This window comes from Macaca fascicularis, chromosome 7, assembly GCF_037993035.2.
Source record: "Macaca fascicularis isolate 582-1 chromosome 7, T2T-MFA8v1.1".
Lineage (NCBI taxonomy): Eukaryota > Metazoa > Chordata > Mammalia > Primates > Cercopithecidae > Macaca > Macaca fascicularis.
Window position 1 is genome coordinate 4,800,257 of NC_088381.1, and position 17,888 is coordinate 4,818,144.

The window sequence follows — 17,888 nt, forward strand, 5'->3', positions numbered from 1 at the left end:
ACTTCAAATAGGGAAAATGAAGAACAATATACCTTATGAATACAGGGACAAAAATCATCAAGGAAATATTAGTAAAACAAAGCAGAAACATGTAAAAAGTATTGTATGCTATATCAAGGGTATTTACCTCAGGAAAGCAAAATTTGGTTCAACATACAACTAGTGCTATGCACTGTATTCATATAATAAAGAACAAAAACCACATAATCATCTCAGAAGATGCATAGGCACTTGAGAATTTTCCAACTCCTCATGAGAAAAATATGCACCAAATGACGCAGATAAGGGAACTGTCTCCCTTTTAAAGGGGATCCGTGAAAAACTACTGTATCATCATAAGTTATCTGAAACGTTCACTAATTTCTCCAACATTAGAAACAAGACACGGATTTCCACTCTTGACACTTGTTTTCAACATTGTACTAGAGGATACAGACATGACAGTTAGTCTAGAAAAATAAATATAAGGCTTCCAGGATGGAAAGGAAGTCAAACTCTGTCTGTTGGCATATGACATGATCTTATGTATAAAACTTCTAAAGGACTCAATCAAATATGTTTAGAATTTAGAAATGAGTTCAACAAACTTGCAGTATACAAGGTGAAGATATAAAATCCTCTGAATTTCTATATGCTAGCAATTAATAATCTAAAACAAAAAACTCAGAATGTTCCATTTGAGATGACACCAAAAATAAGTTTATCAAATGAAGTATAAGATATATACACAAAAACTATAGAAAACATTTTGAAAAACAATGGAAAAAAACTTTGGCTATTCATTGCTTATAAAGGTTAATGTTGTTAGGCTGGCAATATTCTCCAAATGGATCTAGAGATTTAATGCAACCTCTATCAAAATCCCAGGTGACACTTCCTTCTTCTAAATTCACAAAGCTTATCGAAAGTTCATATATAATGCAATAGACCCAGAGTAGCCTAAATTATTTTGAGAAAGAAAAAAAAAGTTGGCATGGAGGATACACACTTCCTGACTTCAAAACTCACTGCAAAGTAATAGTAATCAAGATGTATGGTACTAGTATAAGAATATAGATGTTGATCAATGTAATAGAATATAAGGCTCAAAAATGAATACATACATTTATAGTGAAATAATTTTATAATGTCACCAAATAAATTATATATGGATAAATATTTTTAATAAAATATTTCTAAGCAAGTGCATATTCCATGCAAGTCGAACTCCTGCCTCACACTGAAAATGTAAGTGACTCAAAAGGATCATGTATCTATATATAATAGCTAAATAGGCCCAGAATATAGAAAATAACACAGGAATACATCTTCGTGGTCTTAGGTTAAACAATATTTTCTAAGATATGATGCCGAAAGCAAAAGGGAAGAAGAAAAAACAGGCATATTAAACCTCATTAGAATGTGAAACTTTTGTGATTCACACTGCACCAACAAAAATAAAGACATCCAAAGAATGGGAGCAAATATTTGCAAACAAAAGCAAGTATTGGCAAATGAAACCTAATTAAACTTAGGTTTCTGCACAGCAAAAGAAAACTATCTACAGAATGAACAGACAACCTACAGAATGGGAGAAAAGTTTTGCAAACTATGCATATGACCAAAGTCTAATATGCAGCATCTATAAGGAACTTAAATAAATGTTCAAGAAAAAAAAACCAACTCCATAAAAAAAGAGGGCAAAGGACATGAACAGACACTTTCAACAGAAGATATATATGTGGCTAACAATCATATGAAGAAAAGCTCAACCTCACCGATCCTGAAAGAAATGCAATTAAAAATCACAATGTGATACCATCTAACACCAGTCAGAATGGCTATTATTAAATAGTCAAGAAATAGATACTGGCAAGGTTGTGGAACAAAGGAATTACTTACACACCGTCGGTGGATGTTTAAATTAGTTCAACCACTGTAGAAGGCAGTGTGGAGACTACAAGAAGACCTAAAAACAGAAATATCATTTAACCCAGCAATCCCATTACTGAGCATATACCCAAAGAAATAAAAAGTGTCCTGTGAAGAAGACACACGCATGCATAGGTTCATTGCAGCACTATTCACAATAGCAAGAATGTGGAATCAACCTAAATGCCCATCAATGGTGGACTGCATAAAGAAAATGTGGAACACACACATCATGGAATACTATGCAGCCATAAAAAATATCATGTATTTAACACGAAAACGGATGGAGCTGGAGGCTACTATCCTTAGCAAACTAATGCAGGAACAGAAAACCAAATACCATGTTTTTTCCCTTATAAGGGGGAGGTAAATGAGAAGAACACATAAACACACGGTGGGGAACAATACACACTGAGGTTTATCAGAGGGTGGGAGGCGAGAGAGGATCAGAAAAGATAACTAATGGGCTAATGGGTACTAGGCTTTAGTACATTGGTGATGAAATAATCTACAACAAACCACCATAACACAAGTTTACTTATGTAACAAATGTGCACATGTACCCTGAAACTTAAAAGTTAAATTAAAAAGCAAGTATTTGCAAGTTTTGTAGGTGATAATGGTACCCTGAAACTTAAAAGATAAATTAATAAGCAAGTATTTGCAAGTTTTATTGGTGATAATGGTCTACTGTTAATAATATACGGTAACTTCTTAAGAGCTCAAAAATAAAAAGGCATATATCTCAATCAAAAATGAAAATTATTCAAATACCCAATTCTCCAAAAAAGCTACAGTCATATCCAAATCACACGAAAAGACACTCAATGCCTTCTGCCATTATGAGGTAGGAGACTGGCAAGTTGTTTTCTAGTCACAATCCTGCTGATCAAAATAAGATCTGGTCCAGACAGCATCTAGTGAAGAAACCGGCAAAAGAAGACAAAGGGATCCCTGGTTGTCCTCACTGCTCACCGGCATGAGACATTCCCTCCAGCGCATGACTGTTTACAAATTCCATGCCAACAACCAGGAATTTACCACCTCTTTCCATGGCAACAACCCAGAAGTTACTGCTCCTGTCCTGGAAAGTTCTGAATCACCTGCCATTAAGTTTCATTGGTTCACCCCTCAACTTCCATGTAATTGAAAGTATTTTACCTTAGTGTAAAGACAGTTGATAAGAGCCCATAGGTTACCAACTGATGCAACGCCTATGAGTTAGCCCTGCTCTTAAAGGAGCAGTACTGTTCAATAAAAGACTGCCATCTATCACCACCGGCTTGCCCTTAAATACTTTCCTTGGCAAAGCCAAGAACTCTGCCACTTGAAGCCCCAAATTTGGGGCTCACCTGTCCTGCAACAATAGGAGATGGGAAGTCTAAAAAAACATGATATATACTTCAAAAATCTAAAAGGTATATTGCTATGTGAAAAAATACAAGTTGGAAAAGGCAAAATACTGTGTAATTCTACCTGTATGAGTCTCTAGAAAAGGAAAAAAGTATAGTGATAGCAAAGAGTCTGGTGGTAACAGGGGGCTTGGGAGAGAGAAAGGTGGAATCAGTGAAATACAGGTTTCTTTGGGGCAGTGAAATTACTCTCTCTGATACTGTATTGGTGGATACATAATAATGTTTTCTGAATCCTGAAGAACTTTATAACACAAAGAGTGTACTAAATTATGCAAACATAAAACCTTATTTAGTAGGTAGAGGGTTTCCAAGGAGGAATGTCCCCAAAAATAATATAACGACATAATGCATGTATGGAATAACCTCACTAAAGAAAGTGGCGGAAAGCAATGGACCTAAGTAACTTGGGTAATAAGTGGACATGCCAAGGCTAAAAGCCACAGTATTTATACCTAAGTGCTGTACTTTACTTGGTAAACTTGTTTCCCATTGGGGTATAAGTTACCTGTTCTGAAACCACTGTGCATGTATGTTCAGGCAGTATGATTAAGAGACCAGCACCAACTTCTTCACAGGGAGAGTAAGAGACTACATACATCATTCATGTGGTGCTGGATTAGATCATATGGTATTGGAAACATTAGCAGAAATTACACAATTATACAGTTAGCCTGGAGTACAATTAAATACAGAGTTAGCCTGAACACCTAGTAGTGGTTAAAGAAAAGAAAATGCTGAACAACAACAAAACCAACCAACCATACAACACTGAACCTTAATTATGTGGGTATTTCAAAAATATACCAGGGACAACTAAAAAACCTTCCAATAGTCAACCATGCAACAATTTGAGCAATCAAATAAATTAGCATATGTAAAGTATAAAATTATAAATAATAAATTATATATAAATTAGCATATATAAAGTATAAAATTAATATCCATGTTTAGATGATGATATAAATAATTTATTTATAATTAATTTACCTCAACCTCTGCCTTCCAAGTTCAAGTGATTCTCCTGCCTCAGCCACCCGAGTAGCTGGGAGTATAGGCACGTGCACTGTGCCTAGCTAATTTTTGTATTTTTAGAGGTTTGCCATGTTGGCCAGGCTGGTCTCGAACTCCTGACCTCAGGTGATCCACCTGCCTCAGCCTCCCACAGTGCTGGGATTACAGGCATGAGCCATCGTGCTTGGCCCATGACTCCCCACTTCTTAAATGTGTGTTGTGTTAGTGACTTTGTTCTGAAACATTCTATGGGGAAAAGGAAAAATAATAATTTCACACTGTGTGATAATTTGATAAAAATGACTTCATCTAGGTGATCAAATTAACATTAATAATGATAAAACCTGTTGAGAGCCTGTGTCCTTGGTATGATGTGAGGAGAATGGCACCTTTTCTCTGTCATCTTCCTCTCCCAAACCCACAAATCTAGTCTTATCATGAAAAAAACCTCAGAGAAATCCCACATTAGGAATGTCAATATAATCAAAAACTAGAAAATTCTAACAAACTGTGACAGTCAGAGAAGTCTAAGGAGACATGATACCCAACCGTGCTGAGGTATCCTGGGTGAGATCCTGGAACAGAAATTAAAAATTAAGTGAAACATAAGAAAATCTGAATCAAGTATGTAGAGTAGTTAATGATAATGTTTAAAATTGGTTAATTCTGACAAATGTCCTACATTAAGAAGTTAATAAAAAGAACAACTGTAGTGGGATATATGGAAAATCTATATATTACATTTAAAACAATTCTGTAAACCCCAAACGATTCTTAAATGTATAAGGCTTCTTTTTATTTAAAGTCACTGCTGACCTTATAAAATAGAACATGAGCAATGTGTTCATGGCCGTTAATGGAACTCCTTAGCTTAATCATCTTCCTTAATCACTTAAGGTCGCCATGACTGTGAAATTATTTGCTACCCTCTAATTTGTGTTTGTTATATTTATCTCTGTTTATATTTCTAACATCCATAATGTTTAGTTCTTCTTGTCTTCAAACTTAGATGACAGGTGTTTAATGTATACATGTCCCTAGTTTAATCATGACAAATCATGAGACAAATCCATATTGTGGGACATCTTACAAAATACAAAATATCTGACCTGTACATTTGAAAAGGGTCAAGGTCAAGAAAAATAAGTGGAGACTATGAAACTTGCAGACTGGAGAAGATCTAATGTGTCAGTTAGACCCTACAACGGTGCCCAGTGATCCCCACCTGCAAGAAATACCTTTGCTTTGTTGAGTTGCTTCCTCATGTCTCATGTGACCAGCACATGTGAACTCAACTTTTTGCCAACTCAGAGCTCTCCTAGACAGTGGCTACCTTGGTGGGAATGGAGTGGACACAGGTCCGACAAGTGCCACAAGGGTGTACGACAGTGTAAACAAATATCCTGTGAGAAGGATGCTGCGTCAAAGACTTATGCTTCAGGGTATCCAACAGGATAAATAAGTATCCCATTGAGAGGCACACTGTAAACATCCAGGACCCAGTTTCTAGCAGAGTGCTGCTCTCTGAAGACAGAAAATTCGGTTATCTTGAGACTTTTTGCCTTAATCTTAGAAATATAAGCAGAGATTATTCTAAGTTGCTTTCCAAATCTGATTCTTCATCCAGATCAACAACATACTTATCTCTTTCTCCCTCCCCTTTTATCCTTCGTATCCCATGAATGAGGATCATGTGAATCTCACTGTAAGCAGGGAATGGCGATGCATGTGCACTGCGGTTTTCATGGAATGCTCTGCTCTGACCACTTGATACTCTTGTCAGCTCCACTTGTTGATAACTTAGAAAATGAAACAGGCCTTGGTGTTCCCCAAAGAGTGCACTGAATGAACAAGAAACTCACATAGTGTATAATTTAGAATATGTTGAGCACATTTGCACTGAGAGTTTCAGCTTCTACTAGGGCTGAATTGAGTGAACAGGAAGCTAATCTCAAGTACAGGAGTCATACACCCTTTATTCAGAATAGAGGGCGGAGACAGCGTTGGGTTCTTGCCTAAGGACATGGTCAGATGATGGGGTGTTTTCAGTGGCATCTTTCTGAGAATTCTGGTGGCCAATCCAGACTCAATACAAATCATATTTTCCACACTATCATAGTAATGTTTGCCAGCTTAGTGCTCAGCACTGTGTCCTCTCTGCCTGGGACATCATGTAAAAGAGTTTCATGTCTATCACTTTTCCAGTCTTAACCCTGAGCACTCAGAGCTCATTGACCCTCTTGCCACCTAGAGATGAGTCTGTCCTTCTACAATCTACTTCTCTCTCCTTCCTGGCCTGCCACTTGGTGATTTTTTTTTTTCCTCAAGAATTTAGTCATGGATGATTTTCACAGTACACATCATAATAGACCAGATGTGTGCATTGAAATGAAGAGGAAAATGGGATTGTACAAGTCACTTACTTTATAGAAACTCCTGCTATAATGAATTAAAAAGAGCAAACCTCCATGACTTAAGATCACCAATTTAAATGAAACTGTCCTTTCCTATGGGGTGAATTGTAAGATTAGAGGCGTAAGAAGGTTTACTGAATTATAAATGCCCCAAATAATAGCACCTGAATTACTGCTACAAACTTCTCAGAAGTGAGAAATATGGCCAAGGTCAGCTGTGTCTCTCATTCTAGGTCTCCAGGACCCAGGAGCTTGTTTTCTCGCTGAAGCTATGAATATGGTATGGAGAATGTAGCCCATGATCACGGTCTGAAAACACAAGGGTCTTGACTTTGCAGATGTCCTTGGGAGTGTAGTATGTAGTCCCATGGCTTAGTATACTTTGTGGGTATGGCTTCCGGAACATCCCTGGTGCTCCTCTATAAAGTGGTGTGGACTGTGAACAGGGAGTTGTGTTGGGGAAGAGGGGACAGTCCCCCCTGCGGTGGGGATCTTTGTTTAGCCAGCACATTTGCAGTCAGCACTCAGCTTGTGTCCATCTCTTAGATCACAGGAAGGTGGGCTGGGGTATGTTGTACTTGCTGTTCGTTCCTTTTTTCTATTAGGCTATTTCCACCTCTGCACAACACACTCTGTATCACTAACATGCCTCACCTTCATACATCTGATGTCTGAAGGTTCATTTCCACATCTTTTTGAGCAGGATTAATCTACAGCTCCATGATTATAAACTTTTTTCGTATCTAGTTAACTTTCTTCCAGAATAATGTCTACTCTGTGGCTTTTGGGCTTGTCACTTGAAATGGTTTCACTGTGTCCCCACCCAAATCTCACCTGAAATTGTAATAATCCCCATGTGTCAAGGGCAGGGCCAGGTAAAGAAAATGGAATCATGGGAACAGTTTTCCCCATACTATTCTCATGGTAGTAAATAAGTCTCGCCAGATTTGATGGTTTTATAAATGGGAGTTCCCCTGCACAAGTTCTCCTGTCTGCCGCTATAGGATGTGACTTTGCTCCTCATTCGCCTTCTGCCATGATGGTGAGGCCTCCCCGATCATGTGAAACTGTGAGCCAATTAAACCTCTTTCCTTTATAATATACATTCCCCAGTCTTAGGCATGTCTTTATCAGCATCGTGAGAACAGATTAATGTACCCAAGGACAATATAGATCCATGACATGAGTGTCAAGAGAATGTGTGGTCCCATAAATTCGTGATGGAGTCTGCATGATGAAGAAAACTGAATTATCACAGTGTTTTCTCAAAAGCTTAAGGCATCGTATTCTTGCAAAACTTGGGAAAAAAAGGAATCTGTACTAAGAAAACACGCTTAATGCAGAAATATTTATGTTCCCCATTACTGGTGTTTCTCAGTCTTCTCTTCTAATGCTTGGAAGTCATGTCTTCTAAAATGTCTTTATACTGAGATCCTACAAAGACACTGCCAGAAAGTGCCTGCAAACAGGGCCTTCTAACATATGTGAGAAAGGTATCTTTCCTTGGAAAAGTGGTTACGAACACAGGAATTGGTAACTGGATAATGGTGTGATTGGAAGAAGAAAATGGATGAGTGTCCCTGGAGCGTGACGGTGTCTTTCTGAAGCAGGTGCCCTGTGTAGGAATGGGGTATAAGGCAAGCTACTTTGCCATAGTCTCCCTACATCTCCATTCATCCTCTGATCTTGGCTTTATTGTGGTTTAAATCTGTCTCTGTTATTGTTGTTTTATTTTTTGGTACCTGAATATTACATTTTAAGAATAGCTTTTACCATAGTTTTAGTTTTACAGAAAGTAGTAAAGATAATAGAGTTTCATATATCCTACAGCTTCCTGAAATGTGAACACCTTATATCACCATAGCATATTTATGAAAACTCAGAAATTGACAGTCGTACAAAACTATTAACTGAAATAGATTTTCCTCATATTTTACCAGGGTTTCCACTAATGTCATATTTCTGTTCAAGGATCTAATCGAAGATACCACATTACATTTACTGTCAGGCATATTACCGATTGGTTGTTGTATAACATATTACTACACAGTTTAGACTTTCAAACCCAGCCCTGCATAGTACTTACAGTTTCTCTGGGTCAGATACCTGGCAGAGAGTTCAAGGGAAGGCTCACCTGGGGAAGGATCCCCTTCCAAGCTCCTAGAATTCTTGTAAGGATTCAATTTCTGTCCAGGTCAAGATGACTTCACTGGTGTGTTATTCAAAGCCTTTCAGCATTAATAATAATCAATAAAATCAGACGAGTAGAGAACCTTTCCCAATGCACTGTATGAAGCCAGTGTTTCCTGACACCACAGCTACTCAAAGACATTTCCCGAAAGGAAAATTACAGACCAATATGAAATAGGTAAAAAGTATCAAGGAAGTACTATCAAAATTAACTAGTAACATATAAAAAGGATTATACACTAAAAGCAAAACTATTTATCCTTGCAATGTAAGTTTGGTTAAACATACAAAAACAACTGGTGTTATAAACTATAGTAATAGAATTTTTTTAAAAAGACTCAAGGTCACCTCTAAAGATTCAGAATAGGTATTTGACAAATTCCAAACCCATTCATGATAAAAGCTCTGGGAAAGTTAGGCATAGAAGAAAACTTGCTAAACCTACAAAGAGCATCCACGGAAAATTCACATAACGCAAGGAAAGACATACAAGCCAACAGAATAGAGTTGAGCACGCCAAAATCCATCTTTATATATAGAGCAAACTTATTTTCAAGGTTGAAAAATTGATTCAAGATGAAAAAATAGTTTCTCAAGAAATGCTGCTGGGAGAAAGGGATATCCACATGGAAGTTTAACTCTTTCCTGTACCATATATGTATTTGAGTCAAAATAGAATACGTGGCTAACTGTAAGAGCTAATACTAAGAATCCCACAGAAAGGAACACAGGAATAGGTTTTCATGGCCTTATGTGAAACAATGGATTCTAACATGTGACACAAAAGTGCAAGTGACAGAAAAAAAAAATAGATGCATTGAACTTCACGTGGATCAATACCTTTTAAGATGCAAAGTGCACCATCAAGACAACTGAAATAATGGAAGAAGATATTCCCAAGTCATATAACTGTTAGGAGACTATTACCCAGAATATAAGAAACGTTCAGGTGTGTACCACCACACCCGGCTAATTTTTGTATTTTTAGTAGAGATGGGGTTTCATCATGTTAGTTAGGCTGGGCTCGAACTCCTGGCCTCAAGTGATCCACCCACCTCAGCTTCCCAAATTGCTGGGATTATAGGCATGAGCCACCGTGCTCAGCCTCATTCTTCTTTATTATTTTCTAAATTTATATTTCTAAATAATATATTGTTCAGGATTTTTGTCTTCAACATTAGATAAATATGTGAATAAATTAATGTTTAATCTTAGTCAAATGATGAAAAAATATAACAAATCCATATCGTGATACAACCTATGGAACACCTGACAAGTTCTTTTCACTAGGATCAAGGTCAAAAAAATAAGTGAGGACCCAGAAACTGATACAGGTTAGACAGGACCTGATGTGGCAGGTAGGTTCTAAGATGCTTCCCAAGGATCCACACCTCTAGATATGCAAAACTCTATGCTAATACCCTCACTGTGAGGTTAAGACATGCCATAACACACGTATACGCAAACACAAAAGGGGCAAAGTGTATGGAACAATGGTTTGTAAGAGAGACTATATCAAACAGGGAAGGACAGTGATACCTGAGATATACCATGCTGTGACATGAGCTCTACCATTGCCTCAAGACACTGCTTTGGGAGATTTTCCAGGCTGTGGTGTGGCATGGACTTTGGAAGACACTGTGAGTTGAGAAGACGGAACTGAGAGTCGAGTACAGATTGGCTGGATCGCATCTAGAATTTCTTCACATCCAGTGGTAAGAACGGGAGACAGCATGGCTGCCATTGTCATCATTACTCACTGAAATACGGTTCGCAGAAGTACAGGAGCAATGCAGAAACAAAGGCAGAGACACAAAGATAAGTTACTTGAATGAAGCCTTAATATTGCACAAAGACTGACGCCTTTACCTGTTGTACAAAACCAAGGCTTAAAAAATAACCATTTGAGATAAAGTAAATGATGTGTCTAAGTCGAATGAACCAAGTGGACTCAAACCTACCTTTACTATACAATTTTCATACATGTGCCTGATAAACTCACTATATTATAAAATAATGAAAGTAGAGCTTTCTATTTGTAAGAGCAGAACACAATTGTCAGAAAAAGAAGGATTAAAAATATTTTTACCTCTATTTGTTTCCCTATAAAACCTTAAGTTTCTTTTAAATTTGGAAAATAAGCTGTCACTTTCTTCACTACATAAATTCCACTGCCATTCTAGTTTGCATGGAGTACAGGGCTGCTATTTATATGCAGTGAAATTAATTTAAATTAAGTTGCTATCTATATGCAGTGAAATTAATTTAAATTAAGTTGCTATTTATATGCAGTGAAATTAAGTTAAGTTAAATTGCCAGGCTGCAATATAATAGATGAGGGGTTGTTATTGTTGTTGTTATATCTGTCACTGAAATTCTGTGTGTACAGTATTGAAGCCAAGAGACCCTGAAAGCCACCCTATTTGGAAAATCAAATGCCCATCTACTGATTTGGAGTACTTGTAAAACACCAGTGTTCACGCTCTCTTGGTTGCTCACATCTCATAAATCTTAGACAAATGTCCCCTATGTCCCCAGAATAATTTTAGAGCACTATGTTGATTATTGCCTTACTTGTACAGTAAACATATGTTATTGAGTTTCAGCAACTCATTCTGTATGAATGCTTCACTCACCAGAGGATGTGTTGTCAACATAGTCATGTTGGCATTAAGGCACTCCTCACTGCAAGCTCTGAATAAATTCTGGTCTGTTTGTGGGAGTCCTATTAAATACTATCTGAAAATGGGGCTTTTTGAGTCACGTGAGTCACAAGCATCTGTCTTTGAAAAAGTGGTTACTGATGCTAAAACTGGTGACTGAAAAATGCGGAATATGATGAAGAAGATGAAAGAGGACGAGTCTCTGGAACTTGGGGAGAATCTTCCTGAAGCAGGTGTACCTATGTTCGAGTTGGTAAATCGATATGGAAAAATGCTTTGCTATTCTCTCTTTACACGCCCTTTCATCTCCTGAGCTGAAGGTATTCTGTTTGTGCTTTGGAATTCTTTTAATATCACTTTTAATATTTTTTTCAAAACTATTTTTCTTTGAAATAATTTTAAATACACAGAAATATGCACAGAAAGCTTTATATATCCTTGAGTTACATGCAATGATGAGCCCTAAAAAGCAGTTGGCACAAAACTGTTTATTGAAATATAGGCTTTTTCCATATTTTACTGGGTTTTTAAGTAATGTCATTTTTTCTGCCCAGGATACCACATTGCATTTTCTGTCAGGTGTATTATTTATTGCTGCAAAATAAATTCTCACATACTAAGTGGCTCTTACTCACAGTTTCTCTGTATCATGAATCCAGATGCAGATGATGGCCAAGGACCAGGTCTCAAGTGAAGGTTCAGTTGGGGAAGGATCCCCTTCCAAATTCATGTGATTCTTGTTAGGAGTGAAGGCCCTGTGCTTGTTGAGATGACTTCACTGGTGAACTATTCCAAACCTGAAAATAATTAATAACAATCGATCACAAACTGTTCATAAAAATGTAAACAACAGTACAAGCAGAGATCACTTCCCGATGTATACTATTAGTTGGTTTATACTGATATTACAACAAAAGCAAGACATTTTAAGGAAGAAAAATTAAGATCAATATGTTTTATAAATAAAGGACAACGGTCTTCAATAAGATGCTAGCAATACAAATCAGCAAATGGAAAAGAATTACACACCATCTCCAAGGGTATTTGTCTCAGGAACGCAAATTTGGTTCAACTTACAAAATAATTAGTGTCATGCCCTGTAAGAATAAAATAAAAAAGAAAAGTCATATGATCATCTCAAAAGATGCAGAAAAGGCACCTGATAAATCCAAAATCCATTATTGATAACAATATACAGCAAATTAAGCCTATGAGGAAAGTTTCTTTATCTTAAAGGGCATCCATGAAAAACTCAGTATCATCATAATTTAATTTAAAGGCTCAATAATAGTATAAACATGGACATACAGATCAAAGAAATATAGTAGAATTGAGCTTCCAAAAATTAATCTTTACCTCTATAGTCAAATGATTTTATAAGGTTGCCAAGCCAATTCAATATGGAAAAATACATTTGAAACAAATGCTGCTAAGACAATTGAATATCCACAAGCAAGTTGAACTTCTCACTCACATCACATACATAATTGGCTCGAAATAATCATATATCCAAATGTAAGATCTAAATAGACCAAACCCAGAGTAGATAATATAGAAATACGTAATTTGGGTCTTAGGTTAAACAATAAGTCCTATAATTTCTAAGATATGATACTTAAAGCCCAACAAAAATAAATAAACAGTAATATATTTAACTTTATAAGAATTGAAATCTTCTGGGATTCAAAGTACATCATTAAAAGTAAAAAGATAATGCAAAGAATAGAAGAAAATCTTCACAATCACCTAGAAGGACTAACTGATTTTCAACAAAGCAGACAAAAACATACACTGAGGAATGAACATCCCATTCAATAAAAGGTGCTAGGAAAATAAGATAGACACATGTAGAATAATGAAATTGGATCCTTATCTGTCACCATATAAAAAAAGTAACTCAAGATGGATTAAAGACCTAAATGTGAGACATGAAACCATAAAGATTCTAGAAGAAAAACTAGGAAAAAATCTTCTGGACATTGGTCTAGACAAAGAATATTTGACTAAGACCCCGAAAGCAACTGTAACATAAACAAAAACAAATAAATGAGACTTAGCTAAACTGAAAACCACAGCAAAAGAAATAATCGACAGAGTAAAGAAACATCCTATAGAATGGGAGAAAATATTTGGAAACTGTCCATCCAACAAAGGACTAACCCAGAATCTACAAGAAACACAAACGTATCAGCAAGAAAAAAATAAATAATCCTATTAAAAAGTGGGGGGATGACATGAACAGGCAAAAGATATACAAATGGCCAGCAAACATATGAAAAAAAAAATGCTCAACATCACTAGTCATCAGGGAATGCAAATTAAAACCATAATGCAATACCAACCTTAGCCTAGTCAGAAGGACCATTATGAAAAAGTCAATAAATGATTGATATTGGTGTGGATGAGGTGAAAAGGGAATGCTTATACACCCTTGGCAGGAATGTAAATTCGTACAACCTGTATGGTAAACAGCATGGAGATTTCCCAATGAGCTTTTAAAAGCAGAGCTACCATTCAATCTAGCCATCCCACCACTGGGTACGGGCCCAAATGAAAAGAAGTCATTCTATCAGGCGCCACCTCCAGTCTTCCTGGACCCAGCAATTCAGGGGTTTCAGGTTCGGGACAAGTGCAGGGTTCTCCATAAAGGCAGCGTTGGTGGTGGACCGACCCCTTGCAGCCCCACGCGGAGGGAGTGGAGGGGCGCGTTCTGCAGCCTGCTGCACAGGATAAAAGGTAGATTCCACCTGGTGAGTGGAAGGTGCATGTGGCAGCTCTGCTGGGGCTGCGGGAGTACAGGAGAGAGTGGCTGGCTGCCTGGTGCACAAGTGTCTGCAGAGCACAGGCTCAGAAGGCCGGGGCAGAGAGGCAAAGGTGCTGGTCGCAGAAACTTTGGTTCAGGGGCTCAACAGGCCCGACAGGGATATGGCCCATCATCTGACCTTTGGAAGCATTTTGTGCTCCTCACTCGGCTTCCTGTTACAAATCGTGGCAACATATTTCAGAGGACTTGGGGGAAATTCGCCCTCTTGGCACCATCAGGTCCGTTCTCGGTGCGTTCTGCCGGGGAGGGGAGGAAGTCCCCAAGGATGGTGTAAAGGAGGGGTGCCTGACCTTGGGCTTGGCAGATGGGTGAGCTCCACTTCCCAGCGCCAAAGCCCTTATTGCATCTGCTGCAGACTCCGTCAGCCTGGGCACGGTGATCCAAGAGTTCACCCACGTCAGAAATCCTTTCGGTGCTGCTGCCCAGTGGAAGACCACAGCCTGCCTTCTTCCTGGGCCTGAGTGAAGTGACACGGCCACTGCCAGGGCGGGGGTCCAGGGAAGCCTGTCTCTGGTGTCACTGTGCTCTGCGCCAAGTACGGAGAAATGTTTGTAAGGAGTTGACAACTCCCGAGAAAGCATTTCAGTGGTTACTGGAGGACCTGCACTCTGGAAATGCAGAGAACCCAGGACTGTTGCCAGGATTAACTGGGTGACTAACAAGAGAGGGCAGACAGAGCCTGGCTCATTTCGGTACTCTGCACGGGTTAGTTGCCACCATCAGCTGTGATGGGCACATGTGGTGACTGCCTCAGCAGATGGCAGTGGTCCTCAGGAGTCTGGAGACTGGGAGGTCCCAGATCAAGGCACCAGCAGGTTTAGCGTCTGGTGACAGCCCACTTCCTGGCTCATGGTCAGCGGGTTTCCCTTGCGCTGGCATCCCTCTCACTCCTAGGCTAGGTTCCTTCTGCAACCAATCGTTAGCTGCCAACCCCTAAAGGCCGGACAACAGATTTGCAAATTACAACCTGGCACATCCAGGGTAGTAGGAGGAGAAAGAGCAACTTTTTGTCTTGGCAGCCAAGCTTCACCGTTGGGTGGCACCAATGTGCATTTCAGGTTTTTATGGTTCCTTGTGTGAGGTTATTGTAGCTGACTCCCAGGGTATCCTAATCTAAGAAGCAGTGAGTAAACAGGGAGTTAGAAGCAGTGAGTATGAACTTTGCTAACTGGAAGGACTGGCTGTCCCCTCCCCTTACCTCCCAGTCTCTCTCCCTTGGATTGCCATGTACAAGATAGCGCCACCTAAAATAACTGAAGGCACTTCAGTTCTGTGTTGCTTTTCCCTGCAAAACAGGGGTAAGATCTTAAAAAGATCCATGAAGCTTGTCTTTGTGGCATGGATCGAGGTACATATCCTTCCTTGAGGTGTGTTAGTTTCATCCTTTAGTACTCAGAGTTGTCTCCATAGTGCCAGGGAGGGAGGAAGTGCCAACCCCCTGTGCTCAGCCAGGATTGCCCTGGCCTGGCCACACCTTCTCACGCTTCCACAGACCTAAGAGGGACTAAGAGCTAGGATCAAAATGTTCCTGTCACAGACGCCCTGCTTCCTGAAAGGAGATCCAGAGTAAAAAAGAAAAGGTGTTGGGAGCTTTTTTTTTTCCCCCAGGCCACATCCTTTGGGGGTTGGGGTGGGGCAAAATAAACATATGGTCAAGAAGATAGTCTATGCTGAAAATGACATATAGCGTAACCACCCAATGGGTTAACCATGCCTGCTGCCTAGAAAGAGGTGATGTATCAAGACAGGAGAATTGCAATAGAGAAAGGGTAATTCACGGAGAGCCAGCTGTGCAGGAGACTGGAGGAGTTTTATTATTACTCAAATCAGTCTCCCAGGACATTCAGGGATCAGTGTTTCTAAGGATAATGTGGTGGGTGGGGGAAGGTCAGTGAGTTGGGAGCTCTGACTGCTCAGATCAGAGATGGAATCACAGGGAGTCCAAGCTGTCCTCTTATGCTAAGTCAGTTCCTGGGTGGGGGCCACAAGATCCGATCAGGCAGTTTATCCACCAGGGTGGTGCCAGCTGATCCATCCAGTGCAGGGTCTGCAAAATATCTCAAGCACTGATCCTTGGAGCAGTTTAGGGACCGTCAGAATCTTGTAGCCTCCAGCTGCTGACTCCTAAACCATAATTTCTAATCATGTGGCTAATTTGTTAGTCCTACAAAGGCAGTCTAGTCCCCAGGCAAGAAAGAGGTTTGAGAAAGGGCTGTTATTGTCTTTGTTTTAAACTATGAAGTAAGTTTCTCCCAAAGTTAGTTTAGCTTATGCCCAGGAAGGAACAAGGGCTGCTTAAAAGGTTAGAAGCAAGACAGAGTCGGTTAGATCTCTTTCACGGTCTCAGCCATAATTTTGCAAAGGCAGTTTCAGCCAGGTGCAGAGGCTCACATCTGTTAATTCCAGTACTTTGGGAGGCAGAGGCAGGTGGCTCACTTGAGGCCAGGAGTTCCAGAGCAGCCTGGCCAACAAGGCAAAACCCCATCTCTACTAAAAATACAAAAATTAGCCAAGTGTGTCACACCTGCAGTCCCAGCTTCTCCAGCAACTGAGGCACAAGGATTCCTTGGAACCGGGAGGCAGAGGTTGCAGTGAGATGAGATTGGGCCACTGTACTTCAGCCTGTAGGACAAAGCGAGTCTCTCTCTCTCTCTCTCTCTCTCTCTCTCTCTCACACACACACACACACACACACACAAACACACAGACACAGTCATTCTATCAAAAAAACACCTGCACTTATAGGTTTATCACAGCACAATTCACAATTGCAAAAATATGAAATCAATCTAAGTGCTCATCAACCAATTAGTGGATAAAGAAAATGTGCTCTGTGTGTGTGTGTGTGTGTGTGTGTGTGTATGTATGTATGCATATTACAGAATACTACTCAACCATAGAAAAGAACAAAATAATATTTTTCAAAGCAATTTGGCCATTATCATAAGTGAAGTTACTCAGGAACAGAAAACCAAATGCTGCATGTTCTCACTTATAAGTCTGGGGTAAGCAATGGATTTGCAGGAGCATGCAGAGGGGGATCACGGACATTAAAGATTCAGAAAGGAGGAGGGTTGGAGGCGAGTGAGGGATAAAAAATTACCTATGAGGTAAAATATACACTATTCGGGTGATAGGTACACTAAAAGCTCCAGACTTCACCACCATACAATTCATGCATGTAACCAAAAACTACATGTAATCCCAAAGCTATTGAAATTTTTAAAAAATTATTTCAAAAAGAAAAAGCAGTGGTGTATGATTCTCCCAGTATTCAGTGTATGTTGTATATAGTTACTTTTTTTATACATACAACAAGAAAAGGGAGAAAAAGAATAATTTTACAGAAGAGATTTTTAGAACTAAAAGATTTTTATCCAGGTGATCAAATTAACATCAACAGTGATAAAGCCTATTGACAGCTTGTGCCCTGGATATTATGTGATAGGAATGATACTTT

At 39.1% G+C, this 17,888-nt stretch overlaps 1 long non-coding RNA gene across 2 annotated transcripts; it reads right to left on the reverse strand.

The window, feature by feature from the left end:
• Positions 1 to 1,881: 1,881 nt before the first annotated feature.
• Positions 1,882 to 12,404, reverse strand: LOC141407160 (uncharacterized). 2 transcript variants are annotated; one of them, XR_012414704.1, is made up of 3 exons: positions 12,240 to 12,404; positions 10,481 to 10,700; positions 1,882 to 1,948 (listed from the first exon to the last, which is right to left on the reverse strand). It is a non-coding gene; the product is annotated as an uncharacterized lncRNA (long non-coding RNA). The 2 variants fall into 2 exon arrangements; XR_012414703.1 differs by lacking the exon at positions 1,882 to 1,948 and having other exon boundaries at positions 10,079 to 10,700.
• Positions 12,405 to 17,888: the final 5,484 nt, after the last annotated feature.